General features: G+C 42.1%; 1 long non-coding RNA gene across 3 annotated transcripts in view; it reads left to right on the forward strand.

Moving 5' to 3' along the window:
- The window catches only part of LOC122540575 (uncharacterized), a 225,820-nt gene that overhangs the window by 177,594 nt on the left and 27,096 nt on the right, over positions 1 to 21,130 (forward strand). For all 3 annotated transcript variants that reach the window (XR_015751959.1, XR_015751957.1, XR_015751961.1), the window contains one exon: positions 16,416 to 16,585. This is a non-coding gene — a long non-coding RNA (uncharacterized LOC122540575). The remainder of the gene's footprint in view (positions 1 to 16,415; positions 16,586 to 21,130) is intronic.

Genomic DNA, 21,130 nt, shown 5'->3' on the forward strand with positions numbered 1-21,130 from the left:
GGGAGCAGTGTTGTAGTGAGCACATTTCAGAAAGTTGAAAGGCTGCCACATCAGTAAACATGAACTACAAAAAAGTTTCAAAAGTAGTGAATTGATAATATAATTGTGCAATTAAGAGAGTTCACCATTTTTAAAAATTCATTTACTGGATGTGGTCATCATTGAAAACAAAAGTGCTGGAGATCACAGCGGGTCAGGCAGCATCCATGGAGGAACAGCAAGCTAACGTTTTGAGTGTAGATGACTCTTCATCACAGCCGCCGGTCACTGGCTGGGCCAACATTTATTGCCTGACCCTAATTGTTAAGAGTCAACCACATTGCTGTGGGTCTGGAGTCACATGTCGGCCAAACCAGATAAGGATGGCAGTTTCCTTCCCTAAAGGGCATTAGTGATCCAGATGGATGCTTCCTGACAATAATTTCATGGTCATCAATCAACTCCTAGTTCCAGATTTCTGTTTATTTGAATTCAAATGCCACCATCTGCCATGACAGGATGTGATCCCAAGTCCACAGCACATATCGCCTCCCTATAAAAGTGCCAAGCAGCAAAGCTTATTAATAAATCCAATACTTTCCATTTTGGTTAAGAAGCAGAGTTAGAGAACTAACCCCAATTCATAGGCACTACTGAAGGGGTTGGTGGCTGGGGCCGAGCTATACAGCCTAGATTAACTCATACTGACCTAGGGTAATCTCTGATGGGCCACATTCGGAGCTAGTCTCAGTGGAATTTATGTGAAAGTGGGGTTCAGAAGTGAATTGACTTTCAGCCTGGGCCTTCCTCCTCTCACAGTCTGCTTACCCCGAGTTCCTTTATCCCTCTCCTACACTCTTATTCCAATCCCTCTTCCTCTGTCTCAGCTCTTTCTCTCTAATTCTCACCCCTTGCCCCCTCTGTGTGTCCTCCCCATCTTACCCCTCACACTTTGTCTGTCTTACTCTGTCTCCTTTAACTTCAAGTAAATAGTCCATGGGATATTTTGCTCCAAATATTTCTTCCAGCACTGTTACCTTACCAACAAACTTTTGATGTTGAACTGAAAGTGTTTTTTTCCCTCTGGAGAGACATAAATATAATTTGGTAAAAGGTGATTTATTTTTTGAAAAGTGAAATGGAAGAGAGATTGGCAGTAGGCTGACTGTCATTCTCTTCCCCCACCCCCTCACTGTCACAGGCCAGCTCATAGTTCCTCTCCATCTCCCAAAACTCAGTACTGTCTCTGCCTGCTCTCCAGGCTTCAAGCCACCCATTGCTCCTCCAGTCATCGCCTGGACCTCTTCTGCATTTGCTATTAATTGACTCTCCAGTAAGGCTTGCAGCAGCACACACCCGAGTGAAAGGGTCTGCGTGGGAGAAGCAGCTCTTTGCAAAATCCCAAACTTATACTTTCCTGTACCTGAAACACCAGCTTCAAGTAAAACAGAAACAATTCAAAGTATACTAAACTGTCACTTCACATCATCTTTTTCCCTGGTTCATGAATCCTTCTTACATAAGGTTATGCAACTATTCATTGTAGAAATTCGATGAATGAGCTGTAAATTTGCCAAAGTCAAGCAGGCATTGGTCTGTATATATTGCTGGGCTTAGAGTGGACTGCCCTAAATTAGACTGTGGCTGATCTGTACCTCAGTTCCATCTACCCACCTCTATTCCCTATCACTCGAGAGATCCTCACCCTGCAAAATTCTATTGATAACAGTTCTGTACAGTCTAGCTGTAAATTCCAGACTATCTTCCAAGAGGAAATAACTTGTATGTTTTCATCGATTCCTATTAACATTTCAAAGAGCTTGATTGGCTCGCCCCGCAATCGTCTAAACTCAGTTTGTTTCTTCTGCTTGATACAACACAGTTTCTTCATAACAGATATGAAGTCATCCAGTTCAACCTAAAAAAGGATAATATCACAGTACTTTCTAAATAGGGAAAAGCAAGTAACAGTGGAAGATGTAAGGAGACTTGGGATGCATGTGCAAGGATTATTATACTTCCATGAACAGGCACAGAAAATAATTTCTAAAAAGTTCATGGAATGCTGGTTTTTATTTCTAAAGTACGAGAATACAAGGGAGTAGGAGTCATTCCAGTTCTACAGAACCCTGGCATGGCCACAACTGGAGTCATTCTGAGCAAATGTAGGCACCAAAACTTAGGAAGGCCTCAGAGGGGGTGCACTGTCAATTTACTAGAATGATATTTGGACTCTAAGAGTTTAATAATGAAGAGAGATTAAACAAACCTGTTGAGTAGACTGCATTCACTGCTCACAATGGTGTAGGCTGGGGAGACCAAACACACATTCGATCATAGAATCCCTACTATATGCAAGCAGCGGCCCATCAAGTCTACACTGACCCTCCAAAGAACATCCCACTCGCCCTGCACTTCCCATGGCTAGCACGCCTAGCCCACACCTCCTGTGACACAACGGATAGTTTAGCATGGCCAATCCACCTAACCTGCATATCTTTGGACTGTGAGAGGGAACCCACATAGAAACAGGGAGAATGTGCAAACTCTACACAGACAGTCATCTGAGAGTGGAATCGAACTCAGGTCCCTGGCGCTGTGAGGCAGCAGTGCTAATCGCTGAGCCACCATTCAGCTCTGTTGATAAGCATGGTGCCTAATCCCCATTCTGTTGGCGTTTAAATTCTACACCTTCCTCACACTGACCTCTCTGTTTTTACCCTCTTATATTTGAGCTTCATTGGAGCAGCGCAAACCCAACTTACAGCACCTTATCATTCGATTTGGCACTTTAACACCTTCTGCACTCAACATTGAAGCCAAAGACCATATCCTTTACCCCCATTTTGTTCCCTTTTTCTTTGCAGCTTTTGTTTTTGCTCTAACTTTAGTTTTAGTTTTGTTTTCAGATAACAGCTGTTCATGATTCTGCCATTAACACCTCCTCTATGCTCTTCACTTATTTCTTTGCTTGTCCCATTATCTTCCTTATGGTGTCACACTGCCATGTCTTTTATTTAATCTCTGTTGGTTTCCACCCTATCACAGACCTTCCCTTTGCTTCATTTCCCACATAACCCCTTCCAATTGCTCAAAAATTCTGAAGTTTTTTTTCATTCTGATGAAGGGTCATTGACCTGAAACATTAACTCTGTTTCTCTCTCCACAGATTCTGCTGGACCCGCTGGGTTTTTCCAGAAATTTCTGTTGCTTCTAAACAAAGTAGGACAGTAATCTCTGGAAGTTAATCGATGAAGACGCCATTTTATTTTTCCCAATCTTTTGCAAACTTCAATCAGTTCTTCTTAAAACCTAAACTGTTTCATTAGCAAACACAGCCTGGCCTTTGAACTGTAAATAACTTCTACACACAAAGGGTGGTCAAAGTGTGGAACCTTCTTTTATAAATGGTAATTAATACAAGATCAAATGTTCATTTTAAAACAGGAGGGAGTTGATTTTTGTTGAAAATATAGAGGGCTAGATCTTGCAGATCCACCATAATGTCCTTGAATTATTGAACAGCTTTGAGATATTAAATATCCTCTCCCATTCCTGTGTAAATTGTAAAAGATGGATGTTTAGATTAGATTCCCTACAGTGTGGAAACAGGCCCTTGGGCCCAACAGGTCCACACCAACCCTCGGAAGAGTAACCATCCAGATTCATTTCCCACCTAACACTATGGACAATTTAGCACAGCCAATTCACCTGACCTGCACATCTTTGGACTGTGGGAGGAAACCGGAGCACCCGGAGGAAACCCACGCAAACACGGGGAGGATGTGCAAACTCCATACAGACAGTCACCCGAGGCTGGAATCGAACCTGGTGCTATGAGGCAGCAGTGCTAACCACTGCGCCACCGTGCCGCCCCCTAAGCTCAAATCTGACACAAGCAATAGTACTATTATTTTATGGCTTTTATGTCGATCTTGGACAGGATCGTAAAAATTGCTTTAAGTGTCACTTCTAATCTCTAGACTAATGTCGAAATGACAACACTGTGAAGAACACGCCTGAATCTGGCTGATGGATCTTTTAACTGTGAAACCACTAAAATAAATACACTTGTGTGTACCCTTCCTTGCATGCTGCTATTAGAATGGTATCAGAAAATGATAGATCTCAGGAGGAGACCATTCAGCCCCTTGTTGCCTGTGCTAGCTCTTTAAACGTGCTGCCCCTTTAATGCCATTTCTCCCCACTGCTCTTTGCCCACAGCTCTTCAAATTGTTCCCTTTTCAGTAATTACCTAATTCCTTATTGGAAGTTATTGTTAAATCTGCATCCACCAATCTTTCAGGCAGCATGATCCAGATTACAACAGCTCACAGTGAAATGAAAATTCTCCTCTCTGCCCTGGTTCTTTTGTCAACAAAGCTATATTGACATTGATCTACATTGACCTACATTTAACAGATGCTGGTGGGGAAATTCTTCAAATGACGGAGAAAGTATGAGCAAATAGTGATAGATTTCAATAAAAAAAGAGGAAGAGAAACAGAGGATTGGCAGATCTCAATTCTGAAGAAGAGTCATACTGGACTCAAAATATTAACTCTGTTTCTCTTACCACGGATGTTGCCAGACCTGCTGAGTTTCTGCAGCATTCTCTATTTTCATTTCAGATTTTCAACTTCTGCAGTATTTTGCTTTTAATTGACCTACTTCTTGAGCTGTAAGTACAGTGTAACACTGTCCAGACGTATATTTCTTGTTTCTTTTTGTCTTTCCAATTGGAGAGGGGGATATTTTCCAGTCTGGGTAGTCTCAAGTTCGGATAAAGAATGAGTTAAAGTCAAAATTGCTCTCCTGTGTTGAAAGATATAGGTTGTTGAGGGGTGGTAGCATAGTTCCAAAGTTACTGTGTGTATAATCCTGGACGAATATTATCGATACTTAAACCCCAGCAAATCAGCTAGGATAGTTTAATTCAATTAATTGGTTCTTGAATAAAATATTATTTCATTAATAATAACCATGAAATTACTGGAATAGCTTTGAAACACAATCTGGTTCAATAATGAGCTACTTGTGAAGAAATCTGTTCTCCTTACCTGGTCTAGTCTATGTGTGACTCCAGACCATCAGCAATGTAATTGTCCTCTGAAAAGGCCTAAGAAGCCACTCAGTTGTTTTGAGCCACTACAGATGTAGCTACATCACGCAGACTGCAGCAGTTCAAGGTGACAGCTCACCTCATTGTTAATGGAATGACCAACAGGTCTCAGGAGGTGATTAAACTACGATAAAAATACAATGGCCCATGCTGTCAGGAAAGCAGCTGTGAAACATAAGACTCAACGTGCCATTGTCAATTTAAAGCAACGTCCAACAGTGACGTGATTTAGAAGCTGTGCAAAAGGTGCACCGACAGCCTGACAGATCCATGTTCGCCATCACAGTTCAGTTTGGATCCTAACTTGGGCTGGGTTGGGTTTGAGTCAAAAAGTGTGGTGCTGGAAAAACACAGCAGTTCAAGCAGCATCCGAGGAGGAAGAAACTCTCGTGCTCCTTGGATGTGCCTGACTTGCTGTGCTTTTCCAGCGCCACATTTTTTGACTCTGACTCTCCAGTATCTGCAGTCCTCACTTTCACCTGGGTTGGGTTTGGCAGATGGCAAGAGGGAATCAGAAGTGCCTCAGTTTTCCTCTGTTGTCCCTTGGTGACATGCAGCATTGACATTGACCTGAGAATGAAATATGAACTGGGGGAACTGGGGAAAAACGTGATGGTGAAAGGGAGATTATTCAGGAAACAGTGAGAAACCCCCCAAGCAGATAAACCCATGGCCACAAGAAACTTTTTCAGTTCTTTGGAGGCTGGCATATTACAAACGTATTGTAGCCTTTCAACTGTAAGCATCGAATTAGTGAACAAATGTTTGAAATTTATAAAAACTGAATGTACTGCAGATGATGTAAATCAGAAACAAAACCAGAAATTGCTGGAAAAGCTCAGCAGGTCCCAGAGGGGTCACACGACCTGAAACATTAATACCTCTCCACAGATGCTGCAGATTGCTGGAAAAGCTCAGCAGATCTGGCAGCATCTGTGGAGAGGCATTAATGTTTCAGGTCGAGTGACCCCTATGGGACCTGCTGAGCTTTTCCAGCAATTTCTGATTTTGTAATTAATAATCTGAGAGAGAGAGATCGAAAGTTCCAACTTAATTCCTCTGCTTCCTGCTTATCTGTCTCTGTTCTTATTGTCTCACTTTCTCGCTATCGTATTTTCTTTCCTCCTGGCTTTCTTTCCTTTCATTCTCTATAGCTCTTTGTTTATTTTTATAGTTAGAGATTATCAGGACTGATTGAGCAGGTGCAGTAATGGATGCAGAATCCATAACAGTTTTAAAAGTTGGGTGGACCCATGTTAAAACAAAGAGGGTACTGAAGCTAAGAATATATCTGCGAGAGCTGGCATGGATCTCCGCATGTACAGCAACCCATACCCCTCTTTTCAACTGTGAGGCATCTGTCTGTGTCCTCTGTCTGATTTCTCTTCCCCTTACTTTGTCTGGTTCAAAAGTTTCCACCTCTTCTGTCTGTGTTGGCATCTTGTTCCATCTTTCACTTTCTACTTCACCATTTTCTCTTGTTCCTTGCTTCTTTCTTCCTCGTTCTCCTTTCCTCCTCGGTCACATTGTAATTATTTACAGTCCCACGTTTGACAGCCCGAAAGGCCTCTCAGCCAGGGTTTAAAACATGACGATCGATCAATCTAAAGACTCACCTCTGACCTGGAGGGAGAGGCACCTCTTTACCCCAGGATTTCAAGATTATTGGAAAGAAATATTATTTTTTTTTCCCAATTGGGATGGAGCCCAGCATCTGCCTGGATGAAGATCAAAGAATAAGTTTGTGTGGTAAATTATGTGAATCCACAGGGAGGGTGGGAGAGACACCAGCAATCTGTGTAACAGCCAACACTGCACATCGTGAAGACAACTTCCAAGCTTATCACTGTTTAGATAGAAAATAAACAAGGCCCACTGAACCTGAGAATGTTTGTTCAATCAGACCAAAGAACTAGGGGCAAGGCGGGCAGAATATTTACTGCAACAAGTTATTGTGATCTGGAACATGCTGCATGAAAGTGTGGTGGAAGCGGATACTTTCAAACAGGATTTAGATAAATACTTAGAAATGAAACCATTGAGAGGGCTATGGGGAAGAGCAATGGGGGGTGGAAGTAATTGGAGAGCTCTTTAAAAGAATTGGCAGAGCCACAATCAGCCTAATGACCTCCTTCTGTGCTGTCTGTCGTAGAAGACATTGACCATGGCTCAGCAAGGAGCAGTCTTCATCTGAGTCAGAACATCTTGTGTCCACCCTCACCAGAGAGACTTGAGCTCAAAATTCGGGCAGACAGAACCAGTGCCAGAACTGAGGGCGTGTTGCACTGTCAGAGGGTCAATGCTGGGGGAGTGCCACACTGCTGGAGATTCAGTGCTGAGGGAGTGTCGCACGGTCAGAGGGTCAGTGCTGAGGGAGTGCCACACTGTCGGATGGTCAGTGCTGGGGGGTATGTGCTGCATTGTTGGTGGTCAGAGTTATCTGGATGCTGTGCTTCAAAAGGCAGTCACACCCCTTGGATGAAACACCTGGAATTTGGTCAGTGGGGGAAAGTAAGGACTGCAGATGCTGGAGATCAGAGCTGAAAAATGTGTTGCTGGAAAAGCGCAGCAGGTCAAGCAGCATCCAAGGAGCAGGAGAATCGACGTTTCGGGCATAAGCCCTTCTTCAGGATTCCTGAAGAAGGGCTTATGCCCGAAACATCGATTCTCCTGCTCCTTGGATGCTGTCTGACCTGCTGCGCTTTTCCAGCAACACATTTTTCAGATTTGGCCAGTGGTCAGGGACAGGAGGGTGTGACTACCAGTGGGCCAGGTAGAGGATCCAGGAGATAGTGCTGAAGGAGCCTCAGCCCTTGAGCTTATCTAACAGATTTGAGGTTCTTGCTCCCTATGAGCATGAGAGTAGGGTCTGCAGGGAAGATGAGCAAAATGACCATAGCACCCTGGTGCACGGAGCTATTGAAGAGAGGGGAGAGAAGAGATATTTAGTTCAGGAATAGTGTAGTCAGAGACTAGAGACTAGTATAGTGATTGCTGTGTGTGGTCAGGATGAGTGTCCCAGAGGCTGTGTTGCCTGGGTTCAGGCTATCTCATCTGGACGGCAGAGGATCTTAGAGTGGGAGGGGAAAGATCAAGTTGTCATGACCCGTACAGGTAGAACAAGGAAAGAGGCTCTTCTGAGGGAATATGGGCAGCTAGGTGCTAAATTAAAAAGCAGAACCAAAAAGGTAATGGTCTCTGAATTGCTAACTGATCAACGAGGAAATTAGCGCAGGGTCAACAAGTTTAAAGAGGTGGCTGAAAGATCGGTGTGGGAGAAATGAGTTGGGACATTGGTCCCAGTGCTGCGGAAGGATAAAGCTGTTACAACGGGGTGGGCTCCACCTGGATCATGCTAGGACCAGAGTCCTGGCAAATCGCATAACTAGGGCTGTGGACGTGGCTTTAAACTAATACTTGGGGGATGCGTTCAGTTGCACAAAAAATTATGTAAAAAGTTAAAGGAGGGAGAGCTCAGCAAAATTTATTAAAGTTTCCAGAACAAGTAACAGGACAGAGAGGATGGAAAGGGTGAGGAATCTAACTTCAAACACAGCAGATGAGGGGACCACTATGAGAAGGGGGGCGGTCTATGCAGGACTGATGGTGTTATACTTAAATGCACACAGTATACACAAAACTGTATGGTAGTGCTGATTGAAATTGTTAGAAACAATGTGGGTATTGCAAAGATGTAACTGCAAGGAGATCATGGCTGGGGACTAAATATACAAGAATACAAGTCCTGTCGCAAGGACAGGCAGATGGGCAGAAAGGGTGAGGTTGCCTTGTTAGTAAGAAATGAAATTACATTGATAGCAAGAAGTGATATAAAGCAGGAAGGCATAGAATCTGTGTGGGTAGAATTGAGGATCTGCAAAGGGAAAAACCCCTAATGGGAGTTGTGTAAAGGTCTCCAAGCAGTAGCCAGGATGTGGGGAAGAAAATAATTCAGGAGATGCAAAAGGTATGTAAGAAAGGCACTTTTACAATGATCATGGTGAACTTCAATATGCAGGTGGATTGGGAAAAATCAGTTTGGTAGCAGATCTTAAGAAAAGGAATTTGTGGAATGTCTGCAAGATGGTTTTTTGGAGCACTTTTCGCTGGAGCCCAGTAGGTAACAAGCAGTTCTGAATTTGGTGATGTGTAATGAGGCAGACTTGAATCAGGAGTTGAAGGTGAAGGAACCTCGAGGGAGCAGTGACCATAATTTCTTTTTTATTCATTCATGGGAGTCACATGTAGGCCAGACCAGGCAATTTCCTTCCCCAGTGGATGTTAGTGAACCAGATGGGTTTTTTTTCTTTCAATTGATAATAGTTACTATTGAACTCATAATTTCATAGACTTTTTTGAATTCAAATTTCACCATCTGCCGTGGCAGGATTCTATCCTGGGTCCCCAGAACATTATCTGAGTCTTTGGATTAACAGTCCAGTGATAACACTGCAACGCCATTGCCTCACCTCCAAAGAAATGAGATAGAATTCACCCTGTAGTTTAAGATGGAGAAGCTGGAATCAGATGTAACAATATTTCAATAGATTAAAGGTATCCACAAAGACATGAAGGAGGAGCTGGGCCAGAGTTGATTGGAAGGGATCCTGTGGAGGGAAGACAGCGGAGCAGCAATGGGGATAATTTGGGAGGCACAGCAGAAATTCAGGGAAGTCAGGGATAGCATAAAAGCAAAAGCAAAAAACATATAATGTTTCGAAGATTAGTGGGAATCCAGAAGACTGGAAGCCTTTAAAAACCAGCAGAGGACAAACGTAATAAAGGGGCAGAAGATGAAATATGAGAGTAAGCTAGCTAGTAATATAAACAAAGATTACAAGACTATTTTTAGATAACTAAAAGGTAAGAGAGAGGCAAGAGTAGCCATTGGATCACTGGAAAATGAGGCTGGAGAAGCAGTAATGGGGAATAAAGAAATGGCGGGGGAACTGAATTGGTACTTTACCTTAGTTTTCACAGTGGAGGTCACTAGCAGCATATTAGAACATCAAGAGAATCAAGGGCAGAGAAGAGTGTAGTGGTGATCACGACAGAGAAGCTGAAAGGTGTTAAGGTGGATAAATCACCCAGACCCCGAAGTTCTGAAGGAGACAGCAGGGGAGATTGTAGAGGCATTGGTGTTGATCTTTCAGGAATCACTGGAGTCAGGGAAGGTCCACAAGGATTAGGAAAATTGCTAATGTAATACCCCTACTAAAGAAGGAAGGGAGGCAAAAGACAGGAAACTATAGTCCAGTTAGCCTGACCATGGTTGCTGCTAAGATTTTAGAGTCTGTTTTTAAGGATGAAATTGCAGAGTACTTGGAAGTGCATGGTAAAATAGGGCTGAGCCAGCACAGCTTTGTCAAAGACAGGTCATGCCTGATAAATGTGTCCAAATTATTTGAGGAGGCAACAAGTAAGTTAGACAAAGGAGAGCCAGTGAACATGATCTATTTGGATCTACTTCAGAAATGTGAAGCGCAAAGGGACTCGGGAGACCTAGTTCAGGATTCTTTTAAGGTTAACATGCAGGTTCAGTTGGCATTTGGGAAGGCAAATGCAATGTTAGCATTGTTTTCAAGAGGGCTGGAATACAAAAACAGGGATGCACCACTGAGGTGGTATAAGGCTCTGGTCAAATCGCATTTGGAATGTTGAGAGAAATTTTGAGCCTCGTATCTAAGGAAGGATGAGCTGGCCTTGGAGGGGACTCCAGAGGAGGTTTACGAGAGTGATCCGAGGGAGGAAGGGCTTATCATGTGAGGAGCGGTTGAGGACTCTGGGTCTGTACTCGATGGAATTTATAAGGATAAGGGAGATCTCAGAATACTGAGAGGCCTGGATAGAGTGGATGTGGAGATGTTTTCATGAGTAGGAGAGACTAGGACTGGAGGGCACAGCCTCAATGAAGCAATGACCCTTTAGAACTGAGATGAGGAGGAATTTCTTCAGCCAGAGGGTGGTGAATCTGTGGAACACATTGCCACAGAGGGCTGTGGAGACCAAGTCATTGAGTTTATTTAAGACAGAGACAGATTCTTGATGAGTAAGGGGATTAAAGGTTGTGAGGAGAATGCAAGAGAATAGGGTTGAGAACCACATTATCCATGATCAAATGGCGGGTCAGACCGAATGGGCTGAATAGCCTGATTCTGATCCTTTATCTTATGGTCTTAAAGAAAGAAATTTTGAATGGTTTCCCACATGACACACATAGCCATGTGTGTGAGCTGTGGCAGACAGCAAAAAGAAATAATGCTAAATTTTGTCACCATTATCCTCACAGTTCCTGGAGTGGGGTAAAATCCATATTCTGTATCTCCAGCATTTTACAGTGGCTTCTTATTTGCCATGTGCATGCTCAGGGATAACACTCTGTCTCAGTATAATTCACCCCAGGTCTGTAGGTGAAATCCAGCAGCCCTCTGTAATAACCAGAGCCAGCCTTCTTCCCAGGACTGACTCTGAAACACAGCAGGCTATATTAGACTGAACCAGATTGATTCTTTTTTTTTGTTTGTTTTAATTGGCTGGTTCTAACAGTGGCCAGCAGCCAGTGCATTTGCCAATTAGAGCAGAGCAGTGTTTCTCAGCTATTGGCTGTGCAGAACTAGTGACATTTAAGTGTGATTGGCTAAGGTGTATACTTGATAGAGAGCAGCCCATTGACAGAGAACGGAATGCACGAGATGAAGTTTCACAGAGAGAGAGAAAAAATCAAGTGCAGCTGGAACAATGGAGTTTAAAGGCACAGCTTATATAGACATACAGCACAGAAACAGGCCCTTCAGCCCAACTTATCATGCTGACCATGTTTCCTGAACTGAACTAGTCCCATTTGGGTCTATGCCTTCTAGTTTTGGACTCCCCTACCCTGGGGAAAAGACCTTGGCTATTCACCTTATCCATGCTCCTCATGATTTTATAAACCTCTATACAGTCACCCCCTCATCCTCTGATGCTCCAGGGAAAGAAGTCACAGTTCTATCCAGTCTCTCCTTATAACTCAAAGAGTCCAGTCCCAGCAACATCCTTGTAATTTTTTTCTACACCCTTTCTAGTTTAACAACATCCTTCCTGTAATCAGAACTCCCCATGACCTTCCTAATTTAGTGTTGATCCTTAGATCCCATCAAAACCTTTGAGTTCTACCAGGTTACAATGGAGCTCCTCCCACCCTGAATGCACCTAGTAACAGACAGAGTTGGAAAAGGTGGTGCTGGAGAAGCCCACCCAGGTAAGTTAGCATCCGAAGAGCAGGAGATACGATGTTTCAGGCAGAAGCCCTTCGGGTCTTCGACTCTGACTCTCCAGCACCTGCAGTTCTCACTTTCTCCCAAAGACAGACAGAACCATGTGTGCACAGATGGAGAAGTTTGGTACAATCAATATAGATTACCTTCTGATTCTTTGGGTTTCATGAAGGAAATCTGACTAGTGTTTCAGCTCGCAGGCAGCTCTTGTAAACACCTGGTGACAATTTAGCGCACGCTACACCCTGACTGTTACACACACATGGTTATTGGGTAAGGCTCAGGTGTGACGTTGTCCCTAGTCAAATGGCCAAACTGCACTCAAAGTCTGCATTCACACGCGAATGATCAGTTGGGTGAGGGATTCATGCACAGGAAGAGATCTCGACTTTTGGAGATGGTTGGATGACTTAGATTACCAAGGGTTTGAGATCTAACCATGCCTGTCAATGGTGAGAGATTGGAAATAGAGCAATATGAAAGAGACAAGAACTGGAAGGGTGCAGCGATCCCTGCAGATTGTGCATTTGGAGGATGTTACAGTAAATGACAGGAGATGTGGGGCCCATGAGTGATTTGAAAATAATGGATTTAAACTTGAAATATTGTCACACTAGGGGACAGTGTAGGTCAGTGAATGCTGAAAGTGATGGATGAACAAGAGTTGATACAAGTTTGAATTGAGGCAGCAGAATTGTGGATTAATCAGCCATTCAGCTGTGAAGCCAACACAATGATAAGAACAACATGCATTTCTACAATGTATGTTACAGGAGATTTTGAAGAATGTCACAATCAAAGAAGTACTTTCCAAAATGTAGCCACGGTTGGAATGTCGGGATTTGCCCACAGGTAATTATTACAAACAACAAGTTGATAAGGAGCAGTCTTTTTATCTTCTGGATCAAAGGATAAATATTGGTGTGAGAGTGAATCTCCTGCTGCTGTTCAGAATAGCTACATTAGATCTTCACATCTACCTGAGGTGGTGAAAGGTGGCCTCAGTTTAAAGGCGACACCTCTGCTACTGCAGCACTCTCTTAGTACTGCACTGAATGTTGCCCTTGTTTCATTGCTGCAGGCCTGGGGTGGGCTGTGATTTCAGAATGTAATAATTCAGAAGACAGAGAGCTATCAGGTGCTGATATCATTCAGGAAAGTTGGCTATAAACCTTCTTGGGGCAGCACAAGTATGGCAGTAATTACTGCACTAGTCAACGTCGCCAAATCTGAAGAACAGCGTTTTTTTTAAGAAGCCGTTCGATTGTCCATTGCCAACTGAGAGCGGAAACACAGGGTTATTGAATGCCTGTGGTTTGGTAAGGCTGCCGAGTGCAGCCTCTCTGCTTGCCTTTGAACTGATGTCTTGGCCACAGTGCAGTGACCCACTTCAAAGGCTTGAAGCATTTTACTGAGCCTGTTTCTGGTAATCACGTGGGCTTTTAGCTGCTTTGTTGTTGGCTTCTGTCTGATGAAAGGGCTCTTCTTCTGTTTGTATTGCCTGCATTGTTGGCTAAGTTCGGAGAGGTTACTCGATGGCCAAAACTTAATGTAAAGAAAAATAAATTTAGAAAGGGAAAGTGTAAGTAGATTCTTTGTGCATTGTGTTAGTGAGCAGAATGTTGGGTGGACGGTTCCAAGGGTGACTTACTGTCTCTATGTGAAGTGAGATAAAAACAATGACTGCAGATGGAGGAAACCAGATTCTGGAGTAGAGTGGTGCTGGAAAAGCACAGCAGTTCAGGCAGCATCCGAAGAGCAGGGAAATCGACGTTTCGGGCAAAAGCCCTTCATCAGGAGTATTCTGCTGTGCTTTTCCAGCACCACTCTACTCCAGAATCTATGTGAAGTGAGTATTGTAAAATAATTATCTCTTCAAGGTGATTACATTGAGTTCACAGAACTGAAACAGAGTGTTCTGCTATTCTGACAGTGATATTGCTTCTTACAAATTTGATCCCTTCAACTCTCCTCCACCCACCCTCTCAGCAGAATCATTTATGCTTTCATATTTGGGTTTATGTAGCTTTAGGTGTATTTTTTGCTTTTTATCTCAACCCCTTGTGGTAGCAAGCTTCATATTCAAACCATGCACTGGGTAATCTTCCTGAATTCTCTATTGGATAGTTTACTGGGCATCTTATAATTGTGAGTACAAGTTTTGCAACGGAATCTATGAATTGCATGCCTTTGCACTTCCAAACAGTGGAGGAGATGATTAGCCGAAAATATCACCACTCAGTTAGCCTCAAGTTCAAGAGGAATAGAAAGTCTGGCAATTAAACAGAGAGAAAAGCAGCATTCCCACTTCCTTCCTTGTCTATTAAAATTGCAGCCGAGTTAAAAATTACTCTAAATTGTGAGACATTCTTGAAAGTCAGCTGACAGATATATGATTGCAGGGGCTGGTGGACCTGATTGGGTGTTTGACACTCAAAATGTATCGGTCAGGATCAAAAGGAGCTCTAAAGTTTGGAAGCAATTCTACCCCACTTCCTGTATCCAACGTCTCAAGATTTTGGCTGGTATTACTCAAGAGCTAATATTACATTTGAGAAGCCTATGTTGGTTTATAATTAGTTGGTGGATCTCAGTTGGTGCTGATTCAATTGACCTGAAAGCATAGGAGTTGCCAACCCTTTAAAATTGCTCTGAAGTCTTCAGGAATTGAATATTAATTTGGAGGTCACTGCCGAATGCAAAACCGGGGAGAAAACATATTGTGTATTTAAATAAAATTATTTCAGTTCATATTTTTGCAACACTTTTCTTAGCTATAGAAATAGCTGTTTGGTAGGATTGACCTTGAATACCACTGGAAAAAAATACATATTTTGTTGAAATTTTGTTATGCAATCATCAGGACAATTTGCAAGAATTCCTGAAGTAAAGGAAAAAATCATGCTGTTTGAGAGGAGTGTGCTGATTGGTTAGCAAGTAGACTCTGGTTGTTATAATCTTTCCACGAATGGAAACAGTTTCTATCTTAACTGAGACCCTTCATGATTTTGAATGCCCTTTTCAAATCTCCTTTCAACTTTTGTTTTCTCCAGTCTGACCACCAACTGAAGTTTCTCTTGCAGGAGCCATTCTCATTAATATTTTCTGTGCTCTCTCTAATGCCTTCTTAGCCGTTCTAATTAGCCGTTCTTAGCATGTAGCTGAGGCCGAACCAGTTTTATAAAGACTTAGAAGAGAAATTCCTGGAGAACTCCAGAAGTCTGGCAGCATCTGTGAAGAGAAAAACAGAATTAATGTTTTGAGTCCAGTGACCCTCCAAAAAAGTCCTAAAGAAAGGTCACTGGACTCAAAACATTAACTGTTTCTCTCATTTATATAGCAGCGTTTACATCCTCCGGATGTTCTAATGTGTTAATAAAGTACTTTTTAAAGTGTCGTCACTGCTGTAATGGTAGAGATACAGCAGCATATTTGTACAAAGCACCTCCCACACACAGCAATGTGACAGTAATCTGTTGTTTTACTGATGAGTAAGAACGATACATGAAGCATGTTTCACATGATTCCAAGGTGCAAGACGTCCATCAGTATGGAGTCCCTCATCCTCTGCACTAGTTGATAAAGAAATACCTTAAGCCAGCCCAGTCTTTCTGATACACTTCCCCCAATGAGTCATGTTCCAGACTAGATAATGAGTGGGAAATTTATTGATGAAATGATGTTGCTGTTGTTCATAAACCTTCCCTTTACTCGGGATCCATGCAAAGGTTCATTAGTCTGTGGTTTACTAGATAGTGATTAGGAGGAAATATTGATGGCTTTTGTCTCCTCTTTCTAACCAACAAGGGTGAAGAGTTGGTCAGCTAGTCATCATTCCTAGACTTGAGAAAGAGCATTTCAAAACTGAGATTACAAGTTTTTTTGTTAGGCAACAGCTTTAATGTTTATGGAACCAATGTGGGTAGAAGGAGTTAAGATAAAGATTAATTACTATCTAACAATGGAGACTTGAAGTGTGGCCTCCTGTTCCCATGTCCCTACATCAATGCTGAAAACAATTGCCAAAATATGTTACATATTCTGTTTCTCTCTTAAAGGTTAAGTGGGATAAACACACAGATCTTCTAAACGCTGATCAAATCGAACTGTGTTCTCTTGCTTTCATCCACCTCCAGCAAGAATTTTCAACTAAAATGATTGTCATTTACCCAACGACTGGAAGGAGCAGTTATCACCAGCAGCTCAAAGGCTGAACTGATCCTGGCAGGTGCGTTTACTGTAATACTCTTGGAAACTTGTTCAGGACCAACCTTAAATCACAGGTTCCTGTTCTACATATCTCTACACTCTCGAGCTCTAATAATCCGTCATGTTGCAGACTCTATTGTATAAATGTAGCAACTCAGTAAACTGTATCTGCTGCTACCTCCATCCTCCTCAAGTGGAGGAAACTACAGGGGTCTGTTTGTTCCAGTGTGGGAGAGGGAACCCACATTCTGGTCTAATTATGATAATCTCTTGTAGCTAACAAGGAGGAGTTTGTTGTACGATAGATTCTGGTTCCAGGTAACATTTATATGACAGACATTATTCTAGAGACAATGAGGTGACCTTGTGTTGGCTGTCAATTCTTTGAGATCTAAAGCTGTTCTACCCACACGTCTATTCAACATCATCATAGTGGGTGGAACTTCTGGCACTCCTCAGTATCAACCCTTTTAGACTCATTTACATCTTAGAGTCACAGAGGTGTTCAGCATGGAAACAGACCCTTTGGTCCAACCCAATCTAGTCCCACCTGCCAGCACCCAGCCCATATCCCTCCAAACCCTTCCTATTCATATGCCCATCCAAATGTCTCTTAAATGTTGCAATTGTACCAGCCTCCACCACATCCTCTGGCAGCTCATTCCATACACGTACCACTCTCTGCCTGAAAACATTGCCTCGTAGGTCTCTTTTATATCTTTCCCCTCTCACCCTAAACCTGTGCCCTCTAGTTCTGGACTCCTCCCATCCCAGGGAAAAGACTTTGTCTATTTATCCTATCTATGCCTCTCATGATTTTATAAACCTCTATAAGGTCACCCCTCAGTCTCCGACGCTCCAGGGAAAACAGCCCCAAGCCTGTTCAGCCTCTCCCTATAGCTCAAATCCTCCAACCCAGACAACATTCTTGTAAGTCTTTGCTGAACCCTTTCAAGTTTCACAACATCTTTCCGATAGGAAGGAGACCAGAATTACATGCAATATTCCAACAGTGGCCTAACCAATGTACTATACAGCTGCAACATGACCGCCCAACTCCTGTACTCAATACTCTGACCTATAAAAGAAAGCATACCAAACGCCTTCTTCACTATCCTATCTACCTGCGACTCCACTTTCAAGGAGCTATGAACCTGCATTCCAAGGTCCCTTTGTTCAGCAACACTCCCCAGAACCTTACCATTAAGTATATAAGTCCTATCTTCCGCAAAGCATTTTTAAAATCTTTATTAAGAATGTATAATTTTGTGTGTAACAATACATTTAGCATTACCCCAATGCCCTTCAAATCTCTGACTTAACAAATTTAGGTGATCTGCAAGTTTTACTCTTTTGCCAGAACACTTTCCCCTTTAGGCTTGGGAGCTTGCGAGGTCGAAGACCATGATGACTAATTTTCTTCCAGATAATCTGATGTCGATGGGTCCCTTTAAATGGAAGGACCATTAATCTGTTAGATTGCCTTCACAGATGATGTCTTTCTTGCTGAAACAGGCAATTTCCTCTTTGAAGTATCCTGAATTATTGGACATTGATCATCCCTTCTCAGGGATAGTTTCCTCAGAGTTGCATAGATCACATCATCAATCTGTGTCAGCTGGTTTTTATTGTCAATCACCTGTAGATTGTCCTGAAGCCTGTAAACATTTCTCTTCAACTTGTTGTTTAGTCTCTTCCTTTGCCCTCAGCAGTTACAGTATTGGTGAAACCATTGTGTTCACTTCCTCAGTTCTGCTATTTGAAGATTGCTTCTTGTTTGGCATTATATCTGTTACCATCACTGAGGATTCTTCCTGGCAAGATGAGGACGTCACATACTCTGCTTGGCCGCACCTCAGCATCTAACATCAGACTTGGATGTGTCCTGGTTCAACAAGGTGTGCCGCACTCAGAGTTACATCTATTACAGATCTGTCAATTGACTGAAATGGGGAATGTGTCCTTTGACTATCTTCTTGCTTGTTTTTACTCACAAACCTCACTTGCTGTTTCAGTCTAGCATTTTTAAAACATTTGTCTTATTTTTCTTACCAACTTGTTCAGAGATCTGTTAATTATACACCTCTGGAGCAAGTGTGACTTGAACACAAGCCTTTCGATTCAGGGATAGGGACACTACTACTGCATCACAAGAGGACCCCTGGTCTGAGCATTCTTCAGAGTCGATAGCAATGGAAATCATTTTTGCCAATTTAGTATAGCCATAGGTTCCCATCCCATTTTCAGTGTGAAATAACTTTCTAATGCCAACACAACTAACCTCAGTGGATTCTGTTTCTGTTTTGGTTATAACATGAGTTGAGGGAGCCCCATCCCGACTATTCTTTGACTGGCTTTTTCTTAACTTTGCGTAGTTTAATTTTTTCTTTGTTTGAAGAAGAGTGAAGTCAAGTCATGTCTTCCTATGCTAGATGAGAACTCTTGAATGTGATGGTTCTACTACTAGTTGTCCCCTGTAATGGAGAGTTGCTTGTAGCACAGCCTTAATCTTAACTGCCTCCCGGAAAATGAAATTGCATATTGTCAACTGTAGACAGTGTTTACTTAAGTATGGCACACTTTCTGATAACGTGGACACTCACCTGGTATCGAACTTGAAATTCATGAGATACCATCAATATAAATGTCAGCTTGCCAAATACAAAGTCTAGATCAGATATTTCATCTGGATTTATGTTTTTCTTCCATCTTATTAACCACTTTATGTGGCCAACTATAGGATTTCTTACCTTTCCAAAATCATAAACTTCTTCTAAAATTTTCTTATGTTCTAATGTGATCTATTATTTGACAGATGAAACATTGCGTATGAGGTTTCTTTGCTCCATAGCACTGATGAGGACTTTTAGTGTCTGGTGTAAGTCCTACTCGCTATATTGTTTCCTCACGTGTGTTGTTTGTGGTTTTGTACCTTACGAAATGAATGGATTCTGCTGATCCCCTTTACCAAGGTTGATCTCCTCACTTGGGATTGATCTGTGTTGCTTCCGGACTTCTGCCTCACTCACTATCTGTATGACTTTCCCTAGAGACAGATGGACCTCCTAAATCTGACAAAGTTTCATCAGCAATTCCTAAAACTTCTGTTTATGGTGATTTGAAGTCACCATAATCACATGTCTTCACTATTTTGTAGAGATCATTAATTAAATCATCTATAGACTCTCCTGGTTGGAGAATCCTGCTCTTCAATCTTGCATTTTAAAGAATGTTATTGATTCTGAGACAAAAATGGAAATTACTGGATAAGCTCAGCAGGTCTGGCAGCACCTGTGGAGACAAATTAGCGTTAATGTTTTTCTTCATGGATGCTGCCATACCTGCTAAGCTCTTCCAGCAAATTTCTATTTTTGTGTCTGACTTACATGATCCACAGTTCTTTTGTTATTTGTTAATTCTGAGGTTGAAGAAATTGTCAAAAGTTATCAGTACTTCTTGAAAAGTATCTGTTGCTGCTTTTACTGTCCACTTATTAACTAGATCATAAATAGTTAAACTCCTAATTATGTATTTACTAATTCAGCTTCTGATTTTGTTGTTAATTTGGAAGCTATTCTGTATAGCAGAATTTTTTTTTCTCCAAGATATCCAATTCTGTGTTCTGTTTGCCCATCTCAGAAAGGAGGTCTTCCAGGCAATATTATTCCTAATGCCTTGACTTACTAATTTGATTAGATGTTTTGCTTGTTTGAAAAACTTACACTTTACAGTAATAGTGTTCTGTTGCTCTTTATTGCTATAACCAGAAGGATTTCCACATTTTGCAGCTGAAATGAAGGATTTCCACCTCCTGACAGATAAATTAGAGGATTCCCAAACTCCACAGGGATAATGGAGAATTCCAGCCTTTTTTGTCATCTTCAGTGTGTAAATCCCACTGTCATAGAGTCATAGAGATGTACAGCATGGTAACAGACCCTTCGGTCCAACCTGTCCATGCTGACCAGATATCCCAACCCAATCTAGTCCCACCTGCCAGCACCCGGCCCATATCCCTCCAAACCCTTCCTTGTCTGCGGCTTTAATAAACAATTCCTGTCTTAATCACAGTTTTACTGAATGATTCCTGCTTCTTGTCATTCAAATAACTACTCCCTGTCTCTTCTCAGAGCTCTTATGAAGGATTGTCTGCCTTTTCTATGAAAAGTGTAAAGTCTCCCAGACTATCTTTCCCCATTAAATCCAAATCTGCTTCAACTTTTAATGTATCCAACTTTATTATCCCTAATGCCATAGGCTCTTACCATACTGAGTAGCCTAACATGTAATACCTTATTGAATGCCTTTAGGAAGTCTAAATATATAACTGTTTTTCCTTTACTTGTCTTGCTTGTTACCTCCTCATAGAGTTGTAATACATTTATCAGGTGTGATTTTACCTTCAGGCATCCATGCTGACTCTGCTTGATTATTTTATATATTTCGACATGTCTGCTATTACATCCTTTATGAGAGATGCTAACATTTTCCCAATGGCAGACATTAGGTTAATTAATCTATATTTACTTATTTTTGTCTCCCTCCCTTTTTGAATAAGGAGTTC

Source organism: Chiloscyllium plagiosum, unplaced genomic scaffold (assembly GCF_037043375.1).
Source record: "Chiloscyllium plagiosum isolate Xiang-an unplaced genomic scaffold, Cpla_swu_hap1 HiC_scaffold_29, whole genome shotgun sequence".
Lineage (NCBI taxonomy): Eukaryota > Metazoa > Chordata > Chondrichthyes > Orectolobiformes > Hemiscylliidae > Chiloscyllium > Chiloscyllium plagiosum.